At 43.0% G+C, this 26,402-nt stretch overlaps 1 protein-coding gene across 6 annotated transcripts in view; it reads left to right on the top strand.

The window, feature by feature from the left end:
* sema5ba (sema domain, seven thrombospondin repeats (type 1 and type 1-like), transmembrane domain (TM) and short cytoplasmic domain, (semaphorin) 5Ba) overlaps positions 1–26,402 on the top strand; it is a 155,774-nt gene that overhangs the window by 27,604 nt on the left and 101,768 nt on the right. For 3 of the 6 annotated variants that reach the window (XM_076746602.1, XM_076746599.1, XM_076746603.1), the window contains exon 2: positions 1,277–1,341. The exons of 2 other annotated variants lie outside the window; for them this stretch is intronic. The gene's annotated coding sequence lies outside the window, so the exon portion shown is untranslated. The remainder of the gene's footprint in view (positions 1–1,276; positions 1,342–26,402) is intronic. One more of the 6 variants, XM_076746600.1, reaches the window with a different exon arrangement.

Here is a 26,402-nt window from a genome sequence, read left to right as displayed (position 1 = left end):
ACCACATGCCTGCAGTGTGATTTGCATTACGCTGAATGTCACATGCCTGTCAGTGATCTGGTTAATACATTTTACTGAATTTGACCGGGGCTGAGTAGTCCCAGACTATATTTGTCTGACTGTCTGCTGCAGAGGCAGGAGCTTGGTGTGTGTGTGTGTGTTTATGTGTGTGTTTGTGTGTGTGTGTTTGAAAGAGAGTAGGCCGATAGGTCACAGACTAAGCAGTTTATGAGAATTCTTCCTCCTCACTTGTTGCAGTGAATAAAGCCTGATCCCACACTGACACTGGAGATTATGGGGACTTTTTTTGTTTGAGCGGACACTTCCCGCTGCTCACTGCTAAATTCTCAGCTTAGCTCCATAGAAAATCCCCTTTACTGCATTTGTCTACCTGTCTTTGTGGCTGTTCAGAGTCTTAGCATTGAGCTGTCTTTGAACGGGGTTTTGAGTAATTGATCATTTTGATAGCCGATTAATTGTCACTAATGAAGCAAAAATGATTGTATTTGTACACACATGCATGTAAATGTAATGGAAAGTACTCTCTAGTTCCAGCTTCTCAAAGTTTTCATTGTTTTATATCATTGGAATTTGAATTGAATTAAAAAAAAATGCTTTAATAAGTTTGTTGAAAAAACTACTAATCAATCAGATGGCAATAATCCCTCTATCATTCATTTTTGCCATTCTGCGTGTGGAAGTGAAGGCAACAGCAGCCATATTACGGCCCGTGACGCCGCAAGAGGGGTGGCAAGTCTGAGCTGGCCTCTCAGGTTGCCTTAGAAACCAGCCAGGGCTATTTGTTCCAATTTGCTTTGTGGCGTTGAGATCAAAAAGCTTTGAGCCCAAAGTGCTCTCTGCATATTAGCATCCGTGTTTGATTCAAGACAATCAGGCATCTGTTCACCTGATTTACATCTATATTGTAATTTACAGTCGACCATATTTGGGCTGTGTTTTCTATGCAATGCAGGGCTTCTTATGCGATATGGCCTTTATGTGTTTGAACTGTATTGAACTTTGAAGTTTGTTGTTGTCCACTCGGGCCTTCAGTTGATCGTGCAGGTCCCTCTTTTGCTCCAGCCCGCAACCCCAAGAAGTCTCCCTTTAAATGCCATTCCTGCACCGCCTTCTCTGCTCCATTGAGAAGTTGGCGGTTTGTTTACGAGAGCGCCAGCACTTCTTTGTGGCTCTGCACTCTGCTTATGAGAAGGAGGCGAGCAGCGAGTGAAAGACTCACCCCTCCCCCCTCCCCTCTCTCTCTCTCTCCCTCCAGAAGAAGTTTGAAAAGGACAGACGGCCCTCTCCGCCCCCTCCCCACACCCCAGTGATGCTTAGCTGGTGAGTACACTTTTTTCATTCAGAATCTTTCATGCCACTTTCACGCGTTTCTTTCGATTAGTTTCTGAATCTTTTACCTGGATTTCTGCTTCACCTTTGTTCCACAACTCAGTTAGTTTTTTTCCCCTGTGCGCTCAATTTTGTTGGCAAACACCAAACTTCTCTCTGGTCCTGTGGATATCTCTACGATGAGGGATTGCTACAGTTCTTTTTTCTCGCATTCCCATTTTCTCTGAACGTCTTTCTTCCCTCCTCCCAAAACTCTGTGGCCTCTGTAGCAAAGGTAAGACAGCCTTTTTTTTGGTGAAAGTCCTTTATTCTGACCGAGTGAAGTGGTTTGAAAAGCAGTGGCGAGAGTGTGGCGGTGGAGACGAAAGAAGTGCTGGAGATGTGGGACGATGGGTGAAGGGCTTTATACCAGCTGCTAATGCCCCCCCCCCCCAATTGTGACACAATCACCTTGTGACATCACCTCCACCAGAGCAGAGTGTCAGCATATTTACATGACTGCTATTAATTTGATTATTACAACGGCAATTACATCCCTCAACCCCCGAGGTTCATTATTTTACGCTATATTTCTGGCGTTTTGCCAGACATGCAACAAAGGTCACTAACTGGACCCAGACGTTGGAAGTTGCAGTTACACGGTCAGCATCTTAAACCTGTTCAGCAGAGCACCACATCAGCACTTGACTATCAACTCTGAAGCTCATGAAAATATTTTGGCTTTTGCATAATTGTTTACTGTGAAACATCTAAATGCTGTAAGCATCATCAATCTATGAATTCAGTCTGGTAGTCACGGTAATCAAACTCTGCTTTGTTTGCATTGAAATGGCATGATTAAGACTTTATGCAGATGAATAGATCATACACATTCTGTTGCCTTCCTTCAGGCATAATAAGAGATTATGAGAATTACCCCGTGAATATGAGAATACTGAGCCAACATATTGCCTTAAGCCTGTCTGTTGTTGTTGCTTGTCTACTGATCAGCTGAAAAATTATTCTTGAGAGTAAAAAAATCTCCATTCGTGAATTGCAGCAGCGTCAGATTACAAAAGAAGCTTTAAAGTGGATTCTTACAAAGCCCCCGACCTCCGCAAATAAGATAATCAAATGTTATCATCTCTTTTAAAAGGCAAACTGAGATTGAGCGTCAAACTCATCAAAGAACTCTTTACTGCCAAAAACAAGAATCTCTCAGAAGAACACAGGCCAATTTATCATGAAAAGCACAGACCACTTCTGCTCCAATCTCACCCTCCTCTCGCTCCCTGTATTTAATATCCCTGAAGGCCAGGCCTGGCATTTGCTTACGTTCTGTTGTTGTACTCCCCGTGCTGAGCGCTCACCTCCTTCTCACTTACTCTGCTCAATTCAATTTGTGGCCTAAATGTCTTTCCCTAATATGTGTCATTGGAGCAGAGCGGCGCTGCTCCCTCTCCGGCTGCTTTGAGGAAGCTCCTCTGTGTTTGTCTTGGTCCTCTCTGCTCCTCAGCGAAGAGATCAGGGTCTCCAGTCGTGGTTGGCATGTTGTCTCCTCCGGCCCCGCTGTTGTTTGCTGATATTTAGTTCAGGATGACAATAAGCCGGAAGAAAACAAGCTTCTTTCAGGCCAATAAGAGAGAGAGAAGGGGTGGACTCAGAGGGAGAGAGAGACCTAGGAAAAATGGGGGGACAGGGGACTCATCCCTGGATGCGGATTCTCTTTAAAGCTCTCTGTTTGTGGCCCCTGGGGCCGAATTAAGTGAGCGTCATTATCCTTGGCAAATTACCACGCTGCCTTTGTGGTCCAGCCATGGTACATTAGGGTGCCTTAAAACGTGGCCGAGCCGTGCCCATTCAGCTCACAAAGAGAGGGGCCGCTGGCAGATCCCTGGCCTGGCTCACAGAAGAGGCATTCACACCACAACGGGGGGATGGTGACGGTGATGGAGAGGGTCTTCTGAGATGAGTAAAAATCACTCGGGCCAAGGCTGCTGTGACATAGTCCTTAAACACATGCCAGATGATGTCATCACTTGGCTTCAGCTAGAGTTTGATCAGCCGTGGAGATCCTGGATCTGATAAGGAGACTCATGAATATGGTTTCCAAGCCAGTTCTGTTGACCCGCATGCATTCATCCATTAACCATATCAGGATTTGGAGCCAGTCTTTCAGTAGACTAATTGCTAATTAGCCATGTAGCAACAAATAATCAGCTCAGTACAAATTAGGATGTTTTTCCTTTGACTTTCAGTATTTTCAGAGGCGTCCTTGAGTAACTACAGCTGCTTTCAGACGCGAACTCTCGTGAACATCACGTGTGCACAGTTAATCTTTGTGTGTAACCTGAGGACGGCACACCAGCAGTCACTGCTGAACGAACAGATACAGAGCAAGATTTCTGTCAAAGCAACAGAGGCAGACTGATGGGGGACAGACTGCCCTCTTCCTGGATGCTTTTGTTTATTCGCTTCAATGATTTATGTCGACAAGTTAGTCAATCAGACTTTTACTCGCTGAACAGAAAATTAATCAACAACAGTTTTGAAAACTGATCAGCTGTTAAATGTTTATTCACTATAACGCAAACGTTAAACTGTCTCTCTGGTTCTCAAATGTGAGCATTTGTTACTTTTACCTGTTATATGTTATATGTATTGACTTTCTTCGAATTTGGCACAAACATGGATGAACTGCTTAGAATTTGGTGGTCAGAGGTTAAAGGTCACGGTGATCTCACAAAACACATTTTTGACAATAACTCATTAAGAAATTCATATGCCAATTATGACAAAATTTCACACAAATGTCAATGATGACACATGAACAAGTAACAACATTTTATATGCAAAAAGTCAAAGTCATTTTCTGCACAAACATCTTACAGGCCTTAACGCAGGAACAGAAGGAGAAATTGCAGGTTAATTTTCTTAATGCTCCTAAACACGTTGGGAACACTGGTCTTGTTTAAAGTAATGAGCAGGTTCACAGTCCACGCAGGAAGAAAGAAGTGAACAGTGGTTTTTATCTCTCCACCACTGAGAGGAACTCTCAGAAAAGTTGTATAGGAGCTGGTCTGAGACGGAAGAGCAGACACTGTCTGAGTCCGTGTGAAGGATTTCAGGCGTTGCAGGGTGCTTGCAACATATAAAAGTCTGTCAGTTATGGATGGCATCCGCTACAAGCTTTGGTGGAAGTTTAGTCTTCGTTTCAGACATCAGCAGGTAGCTCAGACTCAATACAGAGCGATCAGAGCTGATCCTCTGGGCCTGAAACGGTTGAATCAAGTTTCTGCCAAACGCCCATAAATTCTGAGCGCACCATGAGCTGTAGTATCAAATTCTTCAAGGAAAACTAAGGACTGCTGAATGTACTGTAAAACTCCTAGTGTGTGAAATGTTTGTTCTTGGCGCCTTGCCTTTATTTATCATCTAATCAACTGGAAGCTTTTCCTCAACGATTGATGTCTCCTTCATTTTGTTTTTCCACGATAGGTGGGATATTTCATTACTTTCCGACATTGTTCCCCGGTTTTATGAACTCAATCCCTCCGCTGAAGTAGGTGAAGGAAGGGAGGAGGCTTTTGTCCAGGGGCTGTGGTGGAAACCCGGAGCCCGTAAATCCTGCACTGATCTTTGGATCATTAAACTGTGAGCCCTGAGTCCTTTGGTTCTTTATCACCCGGCCTGGATCCCAGGCCATAATGGAGGCTAACTGGCTAATGATTAGCTGTCTTCTGCAGTTACTCCAGAGCTGGCTGCTGCTGCAGGTGCCTGTCTGAACGGGAGGAGGCTATGAAAACACATAAATCTGCCCTCAAATGCTTTCTGTTTATCTGTCCGACTTACTGTCTTCATGTCGGAAACTATTCCTGGCTCAAAATCTTAGTGTGTTATGTCAATGGCTTATGGTTGTGTAAAGTGATGCTGATGTAAACCAGTGGTTCTCAGACTTGGGGGGGTGGGGCACTGCAGGGGGGACGTGTATGACCACGGGAAAAAATATGGAACTAAGTTGAATGAATATGATACATGCAAAGGAAATTATTCAAACAGTTTGCTTGTGCAATTTTGCTGACATTTTTTTCACTAAAATTCAACTTGGATCCTTTTTTTTTATTAGTTGCTATGATTTTTGATGATTGCTAAAAATTGAAGGGTGGGCAGTGGCAGCATGAATTTTTCTTGACTCCTGAAGGGGAGCATGCCAGAAAATGAGATGTTGTTGATTCGTGTGTTCTAAGCCGCTCGTGGCCCTGACAGGCTGTAAAGCTGTTCATGTAACTAGCCCAGAAGGTGTAGTGGTTTGTGTTCATGTGCTTGTGGATTTGACAAACAGCATTCACCTCCTCTTAGTGCTGCTGCTGAGCTGATTGCCTTGTCTTGAAACAGTCTCTAGGTTTATGGAGCAGAGAGGAAGATGATTGGATTCTTGGAAATAAAGACTGAGAGGCAGTGTTTTGGATAATGATCACTTTTTCTTTCAAAAATCCTTTATTTTCTCTGGGTATTTTGGAACTATGGACGTGTGTGAATGTGATACATGTCGGGCTCTGGAGCAAAGATAGAAAATAAAACTCATCATCTCTTCACTTGCAAAGTGAGTCTGAAGAGTGAGCATCCAAGGTCGAGCTTTGTGAGGACACAGAGATCAGCCTAGGCTGGAATTCTGTGTGAGGTGCTCCCATCGAGCCACCACAGATTCACTCGGCCTGGAAACTGATCCACAGTCCAGTGCAGGGTTTGTCCATTGATCGTAGCACCACCGCGTCACTGTGGGAAGGTTTGTCTTGTCCAGGGAAATAAGATTGCTATGTGATAACCAAATTGATTGCATTTACGTATGATATTTTTTTGTAATAATGGCCACGAGGAAAAGGTTTGTCGAAAATGGCTTTCTTCAAACATTAGGGAAGAACTTTGATACTGTTGGACAATTATTTCATCTCTGTGCATCCTGTGAGAGGGATCCTCTTCCTGATACAAAGTCCAGTCTTGGCCATCAAAGTCTGACATGCAACATGCCCCTCCACCAGTCTGACCTTATCTCAGCTGCACAACATACGTTAACAGTGAACAGAATTGTTAGGGATATCTGGGCTGCATTCAGAGATCACGACATGTGTGTAGTGCTGCTAAAAAGTTGACTGAGCCTGTCTTAAACTTGCTCCTGCTCTTAGATTTTGCTGTCAAAAGAAATATAAACCCAAGCAGTCCAAGCTGATCAGCCACAGTTCTCCTGGTCTACTCATTGTATTCCTATAGCTGTATTAGCCCTGACGTGTGGTTACATATGGAGCCTTTAACCCTCTAACGCGCAAGTATAAATCCAGCTTTAATGTGTTAACATCTCTAAAATCCTATTAGAAAGCTTTGATTTATTGTGAGCTAAACCAGCCTCACCTGACAAAGCAGAACTTAACCATCTCCACCGTCACATTTTTCACTGAGGGGGAAAACCACTTTGACTCTCTACAGCCGCTCGGTTGTGGGTTCCTGGCTGTAAACTTGCTGTTTGCTGCTTAATCATTCAGTAAGGATTAGTGGCACTGTGTGTTTTCTAATTATAGACCTGGACTGTGCGCTCTCCTCCTCTGTGGGGTCAATTCTAGCCCACCAGGCCCTCAGCCAGCGGCTTACTCACAGCTACACTCAACTGCTGCTTTCACACGTTTATTTCAGAGCCGTTAACTTGCCATCTTTTTATTGTTGTTCTTTATTGTTCTTTTTATCACTCCATGCTCTCTTTTCTGCCGGTTCCTCTTTCTCTCTGGCTCTCGTTGAGCTCACAACAAAGACTTTTCATTTGGATAAAATAAAACTCATTGAGGTAGCTGTCAAAATAAATCACTTCTTGTATCAAGGAGGAAACAAGGAAGAGCCTGAAAGAAAAGGACACCAATTCTTTTTTTTTTTTTTTTCTTTTCCACACAATCAATCAGTTCCATTTCACGTCTTTTCACACCTTTTCATTCGTGGAGAACAATCGGTTTGATTAACCCCTCTGGGAAAGCTCATTATCCATTTCCATTACAAAGGTGTTTGTAAGACACTTGGATTTGAAACGCCTGAGCAAAAAAAAAAGCAGATCAAAGGAATATATTGAAAGCCATGAGCTCTGAAAAACAATAATAGAAAAATGATGGCTGCCAGTCACAGCTTAAGCATCCGGCTTAACAACAGGCCAGATGTGCATCCTGCATAGCTGATGTCAGTAATGTGTTTTTAATCATCGGGACTGCTCTGTGTCCAGTCTATGAACGTGAAGCAGAAAAGCAGAATGTGAGATGACAGATGCAGAAGTTTGAGATCTGAGTGTGTTTTTCTCTGCTGTTGTCTCCTCTGATGCCCACTGACATTAAAATGTTTTCTTATGCCTCCCTTCACTTCCTAGATGAAGTGAGCCGCAACAGTGGGGCTTGAATTATTTATTTCTGAGTTTATTTTTATTATCGGTCCCTGTTAGACCCTTTTGGGGGTTCCATTGTTAAGCCGAATCAATTTCACTTCTTCAAGGGACACCCAGGAAATGGTTCAATCCATTTTTAATCAAAGCACCTTATTAAGCAGGAGTTCAAATCAGATTAGTGTGTCTATTTTCCCACCAGTCATTTGACGAGCCTGTGATGTGGAACGGCATGGAGGTTGTGAAGATAACTTACGTTCTCTGAAATAACCTGAAAATAATTTATTTACATCATGAAATGTGTGATGATGCAAAAGATTTAATCAGCACTGACATTTAGGGGAATATGCTTGTTTGCTGTTTTAATGACCGCACGTGTTCCAGTGCACACGACGGTGGACGTGCACACGGATTGGCTCCATCTGTTGTCAACTTAAAGGGGCATATAAACACATTTTATTCGTTGTGGACATGGGCAGATGACAAAGTTTATATGACATGAACTCAGAGATCAGTTCAAGCTGCCTTTAGCTTGGTTTTCTTTTCACCTGGCTTTAACACGTGATCAGTATCTTGACACATTATCTGGAAAATGACATCAACACTTTGCATTCATCTCTATATGCAAATGAGTTAGCTCTGGCTGTGGCTCATTTTTTTTTAAGAGAAGACTCACAGCTGCTGCTATCACTTGCATCTTTTGCTTAAGTTAGCAGAAAGAGGAGGAGCAGGGCAGGGCAGACATTTCTGTATGGATTGCAGTTAAACCTGGCTAAGATCCAATCACAGCGCGTGCTTGACCCCCTCCAGATGTGGTCTCCCTGATCCCATTACAGTCCGGTCACAATGTGTTCTGCGTGCATTTACACCTGACATCAAAGTGAGTTCTTTTTTATCCAGAAAAGACATCCAGATACAGACTGTATGTGAACACCAGCTCTGCATGGGGCCTAAAATCAAGTTCCACCAAACATGAACTATGACGCTATCCAGCAACTCCAGAGTTCATACAGAGTGGAGTGTTTGGTGTGAATGCTGGCAAAGCACAGAATTTGCATTGAAATTGTTAAAAGCAACTTGAAAGCAAGTACTGAAAGCAACAGGAAATAATTGAGTGTTCAACAACATGTACAGATTTTAGCTCTAGGGCCAAAGTGGTTTCTCCTCCATTTTTTTGCCTGTTCATCTGTTCATTGAGTTACATCACACTGACACATCTTGATGTACAGCAAACCTGCTTTTTTCTCGTCCATGTTATGGCTTTCAGCTGACTTTGCATGCGCTCTCTTCAGAGCGTCTGGGTTTTTATTTCATTCCTCTCACCTAGTTGTTCTGTCTTTGAAAAGATACTTCAACATATCAAAATGGGATTACTTGTAATCTTGTTCTTGTACAGGATGACCTCGTCTTTTTGGTAGAATTAGGCTTCTTTACAGAATTAATTACTCTGAGGTTTGGGGCTGAGGAGTTTTCTTTGTATCTTTAAATCTTGTATTTTAAATCTCTTGTGTTCCCCCACACCAATATTGGGGCGCTGAATCGAAAGAGAAGGTCTTATTAGTTCTGCTCTCTGTGAATATTGAAGTGGAGAACAGAAAAAAAACAAACAAACAAAAAAAAAACATACACACAAATACACAAAAGAGTATTAATTGCTGGAAATCCCTCTTTGTACAGGTGACTGATAGTTGGAGCTGGAGAATTGTTCATGTTGTTCTCCAGGAGATTTCTTGGATGCTTGGATTCTGGCACATTATAAAACCATTCACACACTCTTTGATGAAGATATCCGCACTGCAGCCTCTAATTTACAGCTCAGCTTGATCAAACTGCTCATTTACAGAACTAATGAGAAAATGAACAAAAATTAAAGAATCATTTGGTTGTTGGATTTCATCAAGAAAAGAAGCTGCATTTCTGTTTCTGCTGCGGCTGATTATATCACAATTACAACAGAACGCGGTCTCTTCGGTGAGGGCGACGGCTCCCTTTTGGAATCATAAACATAGCGTTGGAGGCGTGTTGCGTATCAGGGCGGTAAACAATGCCACCAGTGATCAGGCTTGTTTTCATTTTCATCACCAAATTTCCTGGCATAATGCCTGGGTCACGCATCAAGACGGTCGTAACGAGAAATTGTGTTGTGAGACCACATTGCAATTAAAACAGGATACAAGATGTTTTTTTTTCTAATTACATCACAATGGATTTAATTATAGCTGCATGTTTTGCAAAGCAACAGTGTTGGAAATCGTGTCAGGCTTGATCATCTGTCTTTTGTTTGTGACAGGATGTTCCCATCGCTCTCTGGACTGTAATCAGTGCTGGAAACGACACTATGATATGGGAACCAAACACTGGCACCATGTGGGAGATATGGAGGAGTCTGAGAAATGGAGCGAGTGATCCACTGCAGCCCGTTTGTCCATCTAGATAACATGAATCTGTCTCAAAAGAATGAAAGTAATTTACATTTAATGATCTTTTAAACGATAGCTTAATGATCAGAGACCTCTGATGAGCTTTCTTGCAGAGGTGGCCGGCCAGTTCAGAGCGTTTCAACTCCACAAAGTTTGGATGCTTCAAATAGAAGAACACACTCTGAGGAGGCGTTTTCTTAAAAGCTGAACCTGAGAGAGTTCAAAAGCATTGTACTCTGACAGCTTATTGGGCTCCTGCAATCTTAAATCCTCTCCCCAACACTTCCTCTTCCTCTTTTGCTTTCAGTCTTTGTGAGAACAGCAGGGTCTGACAGCCCCCAGCCGAACGCTGCGAAGATTGTGAAATGGAAATGGGCTTTGTGGTTACTCATAAACGTCTGACCACTTTATCTTTTAAGGTGTGTGCGCTTGTGTGTGTGCGTGTGTGTGTGAGAGAGACAGAGAGACATCAGCTGTAGCTACATGTGTCCAGATTGTGTGATTCACTGAGTTTGTGTGAGAATCCATCTCCGCCGTCACCGGGTGATCGCATTTTGCTTTCCTGCTCTGTATGCAAATAACCAAGAACTTCAGTTCCATAACATTTCTGCAGAGTGGCAGAACCCCCCCCCACCCAGGACAGTGCAGGACATGAGCCATTGTGATGGTAGACAAATATTGCCTTGTTTCCCTTCAGCACACATTATGTCCTGTTTGGCCCCCATGTTGCAGAAGCAAAACTGCCAGCATCAGTATTGTTACAATGTTCAAAAAGTTGTCCAACTGACGAAAACCATGCGTCATTGATTGTAGAGACATAATAAATGTAGATGCTTCCATACAGGATACAAGGGGTCACTGAATGGCTTTATGAGCAAGAAAAAGAGACGAGTCATACTCAATGGCCACCACAGTCACTGACCAGCCTACTGGAGGTAGGTTACATATGGAGCACCAATGAGGAATTATCGCTGGAAGAATCTATGCCAAGGACAATGAAAAGTGGTTCTGGTGGTTTAATCACATTTATGTTGGTGTTACCTTTAATTTGTCACATACCTGTTGCTGCATCAGTGCAAAATCCTGCATGGAAGTGGAGAATTTTTTTTTTTAATAGATAAAAGTGCACACAGGACACATTTTTTATAGACCTTGGGTTGAATATTTCTTTGAGATGGAGTTGGTCCAGTGTGGTTAAGAAGTGTTCCCTCTACACACTACTTTCTTATTCACCTCAAACTCAGACCAGCGAGCGGCACAGTGTGGCAGAGCAGGTTCAGAGTGTGTCACCTGAGTTCACAGTTGTATTTGTACCTGTTTAGTTCTCATCAGATCACATGATGTGTATCTGTGTCACAGGCCTTTTCAAATCCAGCCCAAAGTGCCAACCTGACAGGCACAGAAAATCCAAAGTGATGTTATAAATATACTTTTCCTCAGTGATTGTTTCTCAAGTGTGAGTATGACAGCCTTCTTTCATTTTTTACAAACCTGAGCTGATGTCACCCGTAAGAGTCTTGACCTGAATTTGCGTGTTTGCGTGTCTGTAATGATGCAAGTGTGTTATTGAACAGGAGCTGAGCTCAACAAAAGAACGACAGCGCTGAGGAGCTGAAGACAGGTGAACGGGGAAAAAAACCCTTTCCAAAAAGTTGAAACGTTAAAGTCATATCAGCTGTAAATGTGGCCAACCAGAATTTTACTTCAAATACTTAAAAGAAAGAAATAAGCTCACGGGGTCAATTAAACCTGAGTGGACAAAAGCAAACATGCACAGGTTAGCAGATATAACAGATACAACGAGCATTTGATCTGTTGTTATCAATTAAATCCAGTATTTTGTCAGGGAGATCAGTATAAAGTGATTTTCATTTGGACTTTATACCTTCATGCCTTCAGTAGTTGTATATATTCAGCGAGGAAGCCTCTGTTCCCTGCAGTTTACAGCATATAAGCTCCTCTTGTGACAAGCACAGCTCAGAAAACCATTCTGCTAATAGGAGGTGAAGACAAACATAGAGGGGAGATGCAAATGAGCTGCTGATTATGCACCAGACTCCCTCTAAGAAGTGTTTTAAAAATGATGGTTAAACTCTGCTGTTTGTACTGAAAGGGGCATATTTAGAATCAGTTTCACCTGAATTTTGAATTGATATTTTCAATAGGAAACTTTCCTATGTGAAAATAATGAGCTGTGTCTCGGTCAACACCGTGGAGAAGCTGTGGGTGAATGTGACTCACCGAAAATGGGAAGGATGCTTATTATATCACAGATCAGACCAATTAACGCCAAGGTGGCAGTGTTTAGGTTTTCCTGAGGCGGTGCCGCCGACGACACTGACCTGTTGCATCTGTTGTGGCGGCAGAGCAGAGACCACCGAGAGTCTGAGGAGACTTGTTAAGAAGCAATGAGCTGCTTCGTTCAGGCTGCTGCATCAACGCCAATTGATTTTTCTCTGGACAATACAGGGACCTGAACATGCACACACACACACACACACACACACACACACACACACACACACACACACACACACACACACACACTGTACTTCCTCACAGACACGCACACGCTCAGTTGTCAGCCTGCTCAGTGTCAAATAGCGTCTTTATTTCGGTCTTTTTATGAGTAGAGTATGTGTGTGTAATTGGAGGCGTTTGAAAGCAGTTGCTTGGCCGATTGTTATATAACTGTCAACAACAAAATTAATGCTGCTGCTAAAATACCTCATTTTAGAATCGCAAAGGTGCTCTGCGCAGACCGTGTTTTTGTGTGTGGTTGGCAGGTGAGCTTTTATTAAAGTTTTGCAGCCAATCCCCAAGTAGCACAATGGTAGAGAGTGATGAATGCCCACAGCTGAAATCCAATAAGATGGATTTGGTGGGAACAGCAGCTCTCGCTCCCTCACTCACACACCATCTCCCTTCCTCTCTCTCTCTTTCTGTCTCATACTCCCTCATACCTCGCTCCATCACACACGCCCAGTCGCTCATCCACCAGCGGGGGTTCCAAATCAGTCATTTGTTCGTGCCAGATCAGTGCTCTGTAATCAACAGGGGAGGTGCATTGCTGGCCTTTAATGGAATGCCTCCTACCTGGGCTGCCTGTCTTGCTGAGTCTGAAGTGGATTCACCGAAGCGGTTGGTGATCAGCAGCGACAGACACGTTAGCTGTCTGCAGTCGTCTCCATTGTGCGTGACCATTCGGTGCTGAAAGATTACAGCCCGCTGTCCGGACCACTTTGAAGCATTTGAGAAACGGCAGCATGAATGCAATAAGCCTGCACTTAATTACGTTCACACAAGATTTGTGTTGGATTCCAGCGTTGCTGCCTGGCAGTCAGGGCGAACTGTGCTGACTTACTGTACAGTTAAACATGTCCCTTATTATGTTTGCACTTTAACTGGAAGAATTATGAAAGCTTAAATGAATGAATGGAATTTTTGTTGCCCTGCAGGGAATTTGACTTGCATGATTAGCCTTTACAACATCATAGAAAACACTTCACGGCAGCATGAAAAAAAAAAAAAAAAAAGTCCTAGAAGCAATACACCAAACTCTGACTTCAAGACATAATTTAAAGAAAGTTCTGGTGCCAAGTCAAGTTATTTGGACGCTGCAGGTGACAAAGGCTGTGATAACTGTTGTTGTTTTCTTCCTGGACATGATGTATCTCCACCCCAGCGGGTAAAACTGTATCTTCACTCAACAAACGCTCTGATGGATTTGCGTTGATTTTATGAGCAAGCTCATGAATAAAATGTCATTGGCACTGCGCACCCAGTTTCTGTGCCTTTTTACCCAACTCGTCTGACAACTCGACAACATTGCTTGTTGTTGGTACGCTTGAACAACCTATATGTATGTTTTCCTGAGCAAGCAGCCACTCTGATGATGACTGATCTGTCAGTCGCAAAGGTGGATGTATCATGATGTTATACCGCCTTATATCTCAGCCGTGAAGTTGGGGTGAATTGTCAGGTGCGACTTTGACACTGAAGATCAGTTTGCGTCCCAAGGACAATCTGTCTTTGAACCGAACCTTTAGTGCTAAAGATAATCGCATCTTTGCCCAAAGATGGCAGATATTGTTACGTCATTGGTGCAGAGACACAGGTGCTGCAATTGTTCTAGAATTTCACACAATACCCAGTCCTAGTTTAAGAAGGTTGGCTTCCATCAGTGTTGTGGAGTAAAACCAGAATCAGGCAGAGCAGGTGTTTTAGCTTTTTCTCAGCAGTGCCAGATTCCTCTTGTGGATTCATGCTTTCTGGCTGCTTGTAGACATCCTGAGTTGCTCTGCTGCCCATTAGCGTTCCACAGGGATATCAGGTATGGGGCTCCAAGGTTGTCATAGCCATTACAGTACCAGCTGCTCCTCTTTCCCATAGGTAATGTGAAATTTTCTGCCACTTGTAAGATTTTGAATAATCCATGCGATCGCCGGCAGAGGTCCCAACTCCAAAATATCAGCATTCAGATTGTCATTTTAGGATGCCATGTAAGGAGCGGAGTAAAAGTGGAGAAACACTTAAACAGATAATAAACAAACAGTCCAGCTTGCCCTCTAATGCTGTGTTTTGAATGATTGGTGCCTTTCTCTCTTCCGGGATGGGCTGTTTTGTTTGATTGTTGTTTAGCTGTTATTTTCATCAAGTACTTCTTCCAGAGATGTGATCGGTCACAGTGTCCAGTCTAGGTACACAGTGTCCATACAAATTGCCTCTAAAAGCTATTCCAAACTGTGACATTTCATTTACACGTTGTTTTCCATTCGGCACTCTTTATCACAGTGTTCCCTGACAGGAACACAGCTGGCACACCAACAGCATGTAAAGCGCTGGACAAGTGGTCTGTGTTGTGACTGGATGACCGAAGCTGAGCCTGAGCTCAGCGTCCGTCCCAGCCGTGTCACTCATAACACAGACACATCACAGACACAAAGAGCTCTTTAAACACCAGCCACCAGCCTGTCATCCGGCTGCCTGTGATTGATCACTTCGGCACAGTTCAGTAGTGTGTCATTATTGTGAGAAGCCTTGAAAATGTGTCTCTTTTAGATGAGCTGTCATTCCTAATAAAATATTTCTGTGGACTACAGTAGATCAGCTGAAGCTCGAGAAAGATGCTCGGAAAATGACACAGAATTTGTGTCACTGCCGTTAAATCTTTGTGCTGTTTAAAGCTACTAAGGTGTTCTGCTTTTCCACCTCTAATTTAGCATCTTTCCTGCTGGAATGCTAATTCAAACATTTGCTTCTTTCGTCCTTAAAACCTGATACTCCTGTGAGGGAAGGCTGGCATTTGCGTTGATCAGTCATGCACTCAGATCATGTCCTCTTCCACGTTGCTGTGTGCACCGTGGTGTCAATTAAACCTGAGGTCTGCTGTGCTCTAGCAGACTGACTCCGTCTAATGGGGCTCCATGCGACGAGAATATCCATAATAGAATTAATAATGAGACTCACTTGCGAAAAGGCTGCAGTTATCATCACCATCTCAACTGCAGTGAATTCTTACCGAGCCCTCTCGCTCTCGGAAATAGCACTCTAGAAACAAGTGGACGAAACCCCGAGCCTGGCCAGAAAACTTCATAAGAGTTCATGGTGCATTAAATTCCAATGAGCTCCAATTCTTCCTGGCTTCCTGGTGATTAAAGCTGCTTGTGTGTGTTTCGGTAGGGAAGGGGAAGTGTGGTGTTGCAGAGTTACAATTCAGATCTATCAGCGGAGAGAGGAAGGGAGCTGACAAGGAGCAGAAGGGTTTATTAGTGCTCTCCTCTCTGCTCGCTGCCACAGAAATAGAACAGAGAACAGACGAGCGATACCGCTGTGGAAGAGAGATCTGTTCTCTTTCCAGCAACCTGAGAAGAGATGCAAAAACAAATTCAGAAATATAAGACATTCTCAGAAAATAAGTGAAACCTGAAAACAAAATGAAAGCTTTTACAAAGCTGTAGCTTTTCCAAGCATCTGATGTCAGGCAGGAGTTTATTGAACGATGCGTTTATAATTCCAGCGGCAGCAGCAGTCGGATTAAATGGAGGAACTGGGCCATTGTCATGAACAGCAGTTGTTGCCATGGCTGTATGGACAAAGAAAAGAGCATCACATAAACGCAAAAGACCATCGATGCAAAATACGAGGAGGAACATCAAGTCACAGTACTTAAACAGTGAAAATACCTCAGGTAAAAACGTCAAACTGGGTCAATCCGAATACACTTCACGCGAATGCTGGCCTTAAACGTTTGACGCTCAGTGAAAATTGCTCTTTCAGTTAAACTTTCTGTTCAAAATGTAACAACAGCCACTGTTTGATTGACTGATGTGTGTGCCGTCTAAAAATACAGCAGCTATGAGAGCTTGGCACGCAGACGTTTTCATTTAGCCTATAGCTGTGAACCTCTGGAGACACTGGGAATCGACGATGTCAACAGTAACCCTGTGTGAAAAAACACAGCCCTCTCCTTCATTTGAATGAGGCCAGTCTGGAGTCACAGCAGGGGGTGTCAACAGAGGGAGCTGCAGCAGAAAATTGCAGGGTCATCCAGCAAAAAAATAAGAAGAACCTGCTGCGTTGACCAATCAAATACAAGCACACATTCTTGGTGCATTACTGTGTAAAATGAACGCCATCTTTCTACTTTGTCATTGTTGCGATGAAAGATAAAATAATTGCTCCAGTGAAAACTTTCCAGAGTTGTGAACTCCTGTGCTGTGCAGGTTTCTTTTAATGCAGGGCTGATTTCAGTCTTAATCCCAGTTTAGCCTCTATCAAAGCAGCAAAATAGGTCTTGTAACTCCAAAGCTCTACCCAATACATCCAAATGTCACCTTGGTTTGAGTTGTGACTGTGTGCACCAATGGTGACTTCAAGAAATATCTATAGTTCTAGCATAGTATCAATTGATTCTGTATGCTGTTTATTGCAGCAGTAGTTTAGTTGCTGTGTTTTCCTGTCCTGTAGACCAAAGCCAGTGATGAAAACACTGTGATGTTGCCTTGTTCTCCGAGCCACCTAAGTAGCCCAATGTCACCCTTGCCTGGATGTGAAAAGCTGTGGGTTTGAATGAATTTGTTTGATTATGTGAAGGGGTTCTAGCTGAAATAGGCGATTGAGTTGTCTTTAAAGCCGCGCTATACATGACCTCAACCTATCTCTGTACTGAAAAGTGCCCTTCAGCTATTACGTTGATATGGTAAATGGTAAATGGACTGCGTTTCTATAGCGCTTTTCTAGTCTTACCAAACACTCAAAGCGCTTTCCAACACAAGCCAGCATTCACCCATTCACACAAACATTCACACAATGGTGGCAGGGGCTAGCATGCAAGGTGCCACCTGCTCATCAGGAGTGATTACCATTCACAGACACTCTCACTCCAATGGCACAGCGTCAGGAGCAATTTGGGTTTCAGTATCTTTCACCAAGGATGCTTCGACATGAAGACTGCAGGGGATCGAACCGCCGACCTTCTGACCAGTGGTTGACTACATTAGCTATCAGACAGCACGTGCATTTCTCAAATGGTCATTTTTTTAGTTATGTTTGCATAAATCTCCGTTATAGATACTTATCAATTTAGACAGAAATTTATATATTAGACATGAAATTAGAAACATGTGGTGCTCAGAGATTTTGTTGGTGCTTTTTACTCCATGTTATGACCATGAATTTTTCTTCAATCATAATAATCATTACACACATGCAAGCAGTGTTAGTACAAGCGCACATCGGCAGCTGCACCTTGATAATTAGCTGCAGAAAAGTTTTGTGTGGTTTTGTATTTGTGTTTGTTCGTCCTACTGTACATGCTTCAGCCACACACCATGTGTCTCTGCAGCTTTGCTCATCATATCAAGTGATATGTTTTGATCCGTGCCCTTTTTGAAGTCGGATGTAATAAATTTGCTCATCAATTATACTGTCTGGCTCGGCCTTCTGCGCGTGTTTTGTTTGGTGTCCGCTCCAGTTAATTAGAACAGAACGTGTCGTGTCGTCCTTGAGATAGCAGCTAATAAGTGCGAGCTGTCTGAATCACTGCTTCGTAATGCCTGCTTTGCTCTCCTCGTAGGAAGGAACAGCATGCAGAATGGAAGGGAAACCCAGTGTGTCTTGCTAATAATGCACAGGCAGTACTCCTGCACTCTGCAGGTCATCTGTGCGTTGTGAGGGCAGCCTCACGGAGAGGTCCTGCAGGGCTCTCAGACCTCACATTAACACACTGTTGTGTTGATGTGTGAGCTGGTTTAGGATTCCTCCCGTGGTTTGTGACATTCCAGCTCCTTGATGTTTGAAGTGAAGAGATAGTCTTACGCCTCTATCTTATGTTATCAGCTGTTATCAGCGCAGTCACCATTGCCCTGTTGTGTCTGCAACTCATCACAGAGACATGTTTAAAATATTTAGCTGCTCAAATACCAAACCCTGAAAGATCTGAAAGCATGCTAGGTGCCACTGGGGTCCACCAGGGTACTCTAGCTCATTTGGCACTTGTGGAATTTCTGACCAATAACAACAGCTGATAATTGTCTGTTTGTTGTGGTTTATAACAATATAGTCATACCTGAGAAAATGGGAGAGGGACAGTAAAAGCAAACATTGAGATTGCCCAGTTTATTTTGCGACCATCAATACGATTTCTACTCTGCTTTATTATGTTCTGCTTTAAAGTGCTGACAGACAGCAATGCAATTAATTTGAAGCCCTCTATCTGCCAGTGACATAATTATACTTGCAGTGTTCAGTCACAGAATAGCTGCATTTGGCTATTTACGCGCATTCAATAATTATATTATTGCATTATTGGACTAATTATATTGGCAACAGATACAGTCTAACATCCATCCCTATTCATTTCACTGGTTACTCTGTACAACAATGTAAAACTTTAGTCCCTAAGAATGACTGCAGGATTTTTTAATTGCATTTACTTCACCATCAACAATAAAGACAAAGCCAAATGAAAAAAATCTGACTGGTGGAACTTGGTCTCTGTCTGCTGATAGGCTGCAACTGATTATTACTTTTGTTTATCAGTTAATTGTTTGTTAGAATTATTAGAATAATAGCTTAAAAGATGTCATCCTAGAAGGACATGTGCCCACTGCAAGCTTCCTAAGATGTCATCCTCCAACAGATTTGGCATTTATATTTGATAAATTACTAAAAATGATAAATCAGTGATAAAAATAATTGATTTGCTGTGAATCAATCAGCTAGTTATTTCAGCACTTGTGGTTTAAAGTGCATGCGGCTTGTTCAAAAGTTCAAATTGTCCCCTGGAAAACATATTAAATCTTTGGTTCAACGCTAAAATATTGTTCACCTTTGCAGTCTGTCCTATACACACTGAATCAGTTCTTATTTTTGAGCAAAGAACACAAGCACAGAAGCTTGGATAAAAGCTCACATTGCCCCCCCCGCCCCGCCTTTTCTTTGTGACCTTTGGCTCTCCAATTAACAACCTCCACTCAGAGCATGGGACGCCTCTCTTTTGTGGCTGTGTCAAGCCAGAAATGTGTTGGACAGACCTTTTGTTTGAGTGGTTACTCATGTCTCTGCACTTTTTGTTCCCTAATAGCCCATCATCTGGGCCCTGTACCTCTGACCTCGAGCCTCTGACACATTGCTCTGCTACACAACAGGAAAAGGCCACAGCTCTGAAGACTGGAAATGTACAAGAAATTAGATCTGAACACTAAATGCACTGAATGCATTAATAGGTTGTGTTGAATTTCACTGACTGGTTTGATCGATTTGTTGTCATTAACCAATTATACCAGTGTCTCCTTCCCTTTGAACCTCTGAAAATGGAGCACAGCCTGTGACCCCTCTTCATGTGTTGCATATGGTATGTCAGTGAGTTATGACTAATCCCACCAAGAGAAATGTTCCTGTCTTCTGTTGTTGAGGCCAGAGGAGGTAAAAGCAAACATTTTATCCCAAAAGAAACAAACTCGAGAAACATAGAAAATATATATGGTTTTGTGTCTTTCCTGTCCTGTGAAACATCTTGAGACCCCTCAGGGTGTCTTGCGTCCCCTTGGAAAAGATTGTTTGCCATTAATAAAACAAGAATGCCTGCTTTCAGTTTGTCAAATGTGAGGATTTCCTGCTCAAAACAGACTCGATCTCATGATTGGTTGAGGAAAAAAAGCAAAATGATGTCACCTTGGGTTCTTTGACCCTGCAATGGACATTTTTCACCTTTTTTTTCTTAAATGTCAGATTAAATAATGAATTCATTAAGAGTTTAGCTGAAATATCTATTCCTACTCTTTATGTTTCAAAAGAAGCTGGATGTCATATCTTATATGGAAAACTCTGCCCATTACACAGAACTTCAAAAGAATACAGTTGATAATGAAATGACTGGAGAATTAGTATATTCCAAAGGAAGAGAGCTGAGCTACAGTCATGTTGATGATCTGATGAAAAATGCATTAAAATCCTGATTGCTTCCAATGAATATAGTAAGACACTGTCAACAGTAATTAGACTTACTTTTTAAGTGAATGGTTTTTTTCAGTTCCTCGCTCACAGCAGTGTTTCATGCTTCACCACTGGCATTTACATGGTGTTGTGAGACTACTTTGGGATTGGTTTGCCCGTGAGGCACGCTGCAACTCTATAATGCACCTTAGCTCACCTGAGAGTGGCAACTCCGTAATGTGAAACTGGTGGCCAAAATTGAAATCTCTCACTCACTGAGTTCTCTGAACTAGTTGGGTGAGTCCAAATCAATACATGCCCATAGGCACCCAGGTCACACAATGAAAACAGTATCAGGTAGACATAGAGAGAAATGCAGTCGATAATATTACATTATGGTTTCAGTGTGTGTGAATGAAGGTGTGAGACCGTGGTTGACAGTGCCAAGTGAAATCATAATGGAGTTTTCTGAGGGCCAGAGTGTGTTATTACAGACGGGGGATGTGGAAAGGTATAAAATGGCTGGTTGTTACAGGTGTGTGTTTGAAGTGGGATCACATGTAGGTGCACACATGAGACGTGTTGCTCTGTGTGTGTGTGTGTAAAAGAAGAAAGATGGAGAGATGCTGACACACGGCGACCCTCAGCACTCTGTCACTCAAGCCATGTAATAATACTGCAGTCTTGATTTGCAATTTACTGACCATTAATAGCCGTCTCTTTGGCCTCAGTCCATTATCCTTCAATCAAACTCTTCCCCAATCACTCCTGGCCAAATCATACTCTTCTCCTGATTGGTACTGTTACTACAAGTGGCATGTAATTGGAATCCATTTTGACAAGAGGTCGGCTTTTGTTTGGTCATCTCGTCAGTGTGGTTCAGCTGAAGTCATACAAAAAGCTGGCTGTTCAAATCTGGAAGATGAAACAGGTAACAGATGGGATCAGGAGCTTTTTAAGTCTCAACATCGCTTCTGTACTTTCCTGGAAATAAAGAGTTGTTTATCAGAGCCGGTGCTGCTTGGTGGACTTTACCGTTCTCTTTAAATAGACCGAGTGTTTGTTAATGTAATCTGCTGAAATCTGTCAAATGCTTCAACTACTCACATTGTTGAATGTGTTGTCAGGAAGGCTTTTACATTTTCAGATTTTCATTACATGAAAATAGTGAAAATTGAATTATGTCCATTTGCTTTTAGCGTTTCATGTCCAAATTCAAAAGCACATCCTCCGTCATGCTAATGCAGAACAGAAGAAACACTGCACAGATTGTGAAATATCGCTTATTTTCTCTTACCAGCAAAATCCCTGTCAAAGCAATCTCAATAGTCCTAACCGGTTCACTTCAGGGAACCATTTCAGTAGTTTGAGGACACCTCTACATTAAACCCTGCTGTTAGTCTGCTGGTGACACAACATACAACTGCTAGAGTAACTTAATGCTATTAGCCTAATTTCAGAGAGTTAATTATGTAATCTGAGGACATGATTTAGTAAATCAAGGGCACTAGTTATAAATTTGATGGAACAAATTACTAATTAGCACACTCAGATTATTAATTGGAGGATATTAAATTGACTAATTTGTGTGCAAAAGTCCCACCCTCGACTCGATCCCTGCCTTACTTTTTAGAGACATTACTATATTTTGACAAAACAATCTCACATCCTGTCTTCATCCGTAAAGGTCCCCATCACGATCCTCCAATCAGTGTGAACTGTGTCCCCACACCCAGATCGTCTTCTGGACACTGGTGGCACTGAAGACGGCATAGTAGCTGCACAGAACAGCATCCTCCTCTGCTCTCGTCTTCGGCATTGTCGAAGAAGACTTCTTTCCCTGCTTCGAAAAGCAAGTCACAATACAATAGTGCAGCTTCACGGAGGGCTGCCTCTTGTTTTTATTTTTTGGACCCGTGCGAATGAGAGGAGGGTAGGAAAAGGAAGAAGAAGAAGAAGCTTGACAGTGCGATTGGATCACATTAATACCTGGTGTAAATGTGATCAGGTTAAATCACATCTTCATCAGCAGATGATGTTTTCTTAGTTGTCATAGATCTGTAGACATCCATGTCAGGAATCATGCCTTATTTACTAGATCTACTTTCCGCCATTATTTGTCAATGTGCGAAATCTCACTGTAAAATGTATCCATGGTATAGTGCTATCAAAAGTGATCACAACATCGACAGTTCCACGCCAAAGGACAAACTTCATCTGCTGTGATTTTTTTGGAACGGAGCTTGTTTTGTCAGCTGCTGTGTACAAAGTCAAGAATGAACCGTGAAGCTCCAGTCGTCGTCGTTTTTGAATGAAAGATGATTCAATTTTTATTATTCCTTTGTTATGCAGATATCTGCGGATGATGTATTGGTAAATAATTAAAAGGAAAGAAAAAGATCCCCCAGATAGAAGCAACATAATGCAGTGGAAAGGCATACAGACAGGCAGGTATTATACGGAGCCTGTTTATCCCTCCCACAATCCCACAGATTGCACACAGATACACACATGCTCAGGGGGTAAAATGAACAAAATGTGCACACACATCCAGTGCCTTTTTCTCTGCGTCCCTGTGTTTGCTGTCCCTCACATCACAGCTCAGCTGACAGTCCCACAGCTATATGAGTATATCAGATGGCACCTTCCCTCAGGCACCATAATGCCCTGATTCCAGCACAGCCTCTGATTTGATATCGGACGTAATCCAGACAGCACCTGCCAACCTCACCACCTCATCAGCCCTGTCACTCAATGTTGTCCTTACACACACACACACACACGCACACACACACACACACACACACACACCCACACACACACACACACACACACTGTTTTCTCCAATCTGAGGTCAACCCTCCCTCATTCCTTTAGAAGACCCTTTCTCCGGTTGTGCCTGCCTTCTCAAGCATAAGTGAAGGGACTCAATAACAAGAGATGCTCGCCGTGACCCCCCCGTCACCCTTCCTTTCTGAGCGAAGAAAGAAAAAAGATCTTCTGTCTCTCCCTGGGCCCATCTTCATCGTGCATTCCTGTGTCCTTCCCCCAAGTGTGTTGCCTACATGTTCGGTCCCTGTTCCCTTGAGACTTTCATGAGGCCCCGCTGCCCCTGCCCACCCCGCCGTTGCAGTGCAGGCATTAAAGAGATTGGTGGGGTTGAGCTATTGAGTTGAATTAGACATGGTCAATGTAGCCTTGGCTGGACCAAACCCCCTGAGGGAGAGGTTGAATAGGATGGGAATATGGTGGCAATATGCGTCCGCGGGGTGGTTGTCGGCGTTGATCACCGTGTTGTAAGGCTGGTTTGATTTGTTGGTTTGATTAAACAGAGACACATGTAAACACACAAACTGTACTATACCTCTTTTTATCATGAATTTCTTCAATTGAAACGACAGTGTGAGAAAATGAGCTCTGCTGCTTTTTGTTCACTTTAAAAAGCTGTTTGATTCACACTCAGAATTGGAGGCATCGATCTTGTGTTTAGTTCCTTGAGGAAACAGGTGTTATTTCCTTCTGTTGTAATTCTTTTTTGTGTGTGTGTGTGTGTGTGTGTGTGTGTGTGTGTGCGGGAGAATTCCGGTGAGCTTTTGGATGAGGAGGTATTGATATTCCTGTGCCATACATGCTAATGATGAGCGTGGGGAGCACTGTGGTAGGCAGGCTCCATAGGAACAACACATTTTTCATGCACTTAAAGCTCTGGAGGGGCTTAGCTTGAAATCCCGCTAAAAGATGCTTAACAATGATGTCTAATCACTTCTAACAAATCAAAGAAAAAGTGAAAAGATTCCTCCTGCGGGAGCTTCGTTACAGAAATTACCAATTACATTTCTTATCTGCTATCCCTGATGACAGATTTTTCTAAAAGCAAAAACATTGATTTTTTTTTTTTCCACCCGCTGGTCACTCAGGCTTCCCTCCTCGTTCCGTTTCAAAAGGCATAAAATAGGCAGTCCTTTTATTTAGGTGGCGACTGCTTCCCAGTGGGCCAGAAGCAATGCAATCAGTGGTGTAACAGATTCTGATGAGATTGGGCTCAGGCAGTTAGCGTCGAGCTGTAATTAGAGGAGCTGCCCTTGCAGGCTGGGTTAAAATGTGGAAGCAAACGGCCAGCAAAGGTGCAGTGGACTCTGGAAACTCTTGGTCCATAACTGTCTCTGGAGAGAGGTGGAAGAAATGAGGCAGCAGAGTGCAAAGCAAATAAGGAGTGATAAGAGGAGAAGGGGGCTCAAAATGAGAATAGGGGAGAGGGTTTTATAACTGGTATGAGGAGGATCACCTCACCTGCCGAAAGGCCCTGCTGGCTAGAGGAATGTGATGTGCTCTGCCAGCCACAGGGATGCATTTTGATAAGCAACAGTTATGGCCCCCCTGCCGGCCTCGTTCCTTCTTTGCTGTAGCTGAAAGCGAACAGGAGCATTTGGAGGCAAGGTTGTCAAGCTGAACCATCTCCTGACAACACACTTTTAGCGAAATGAATGAGGGAGAAGGGAGTCAGGTTTATTGTATTGAAAGACCATTTTTAGATCCTGAGGCCTGTTTCAGCCTCAGCCCAAACATCTGCTCTCTATGACCAATTCATGACTCCTTACAGCCAAGCAACAGTTTTCTTTGCCACCTCTTTTTTTGCCAAATACATATGTCATATACAGTATGTGCATATACTACTATCACCTAAGTCTCACACATATTGTTCACATTTGCCTACTTCAAGCGTTCGTTGTCCTAAGCACTTCACTTCCTCATACCGTGTTGCATCAGTGGGCAGTCTGCCATCCAGCTCTCCCCGGGAGACTGTTGAGGTCTGTGCCGAAATACACTCAACCTGGTTCCCGCTGCTTGACTACCAACTTCCCTCTCTGTTGCCATAGATACACATTGGCATTGGCAGGGACTTATGAGAGCCTGCGCTCAGGAAAGGTTGAGCTATACTGGCTGCAATCTGGATGAAGAGTGGAAATGATTTTTTTAAAAAAGGAGAGCCTATCTTGTTTATCTGGGTTGAGCCTTCCAAAATGATCTTAACACCAAGCCACTGTGGTCTGTTCTATTATGAGCCACTGGGGGAAAAATGTTGTTGTACCGCTCTGGGTTGTTTACGACAAGCTGCAACTTGCTGAAGCATCCCGGCGTGATATTAATGCAGTACACCTTAACAGGAAATACACTGCCTCTAGCTTTTAAACATTTAGATCAAATTGTGCGTCTACTGTAAACTGTCAGAGTTCACAGCCAGAGGTGAGAGAATACACTTCGTTACAGTTTTTTGTTTGCACTTTATCTATTGAGTGTTTTTATTTTTTATTTCCAGAATTTTACCCCACAACATGTCAAAGGAAGTACACAAAATCTACCTGACAGCTGCAGTTAATAGCTACATTGCGGATATCAGAAATGTTCCTTTGCTGCTGTGTCAGTGTCTGATTGACAGCAGCTGGCAGGATGAGCCCCGGAACAAGACAAAGCAAACAAACCTGTACTTAAGCTTACAGACCACGGGGCAGGCAGTGTCTTTTTAGCAGTGGTATAGAAGAGTATCGACTACAGCAGCCTCGAATCGGACCCAAATGACATTTGCAGGTACGTTTACATGCTATAATGTGCGGCAGCTGAGCAGCTAATTAACTGTTTATCCTGCAAACTGACGTTAGCTGTGCCCTTTTCCCTAGCGAAGGTTTGTGTGGTGGCACCTTCAACGAGCTAATAGCCAGACGTGTTCATGTTTGTGGGTTAAAAAGAAGGAGACTTTAGCAGGACAGCTAATGTGGTTTGTTTGTCTGTCAGTCAGTGTGGCTGTCTGT

Source organism: Chaetodon auriga, chromosome 13 (genome assembly GCF_051107435.1).
Source record: "Chaetodon auriga isolate fChaAug3 chromosome 13, fChaAug3.hap1, whole genome shotgun sequence".
In the NCBI taxonomy this organism is placed as follows: Eukaryota; Metazoa; Chordata; class Actinopteri; order Chaetodontiformes; family Chaetodontidae; genus Chaetodon; species Chaetodon auriga.
The sequence above is the reverse complement of the archived record's forward strand: the minus strand, read 5'-3'. Positions and strand labels throughout refer to the sequence as shown.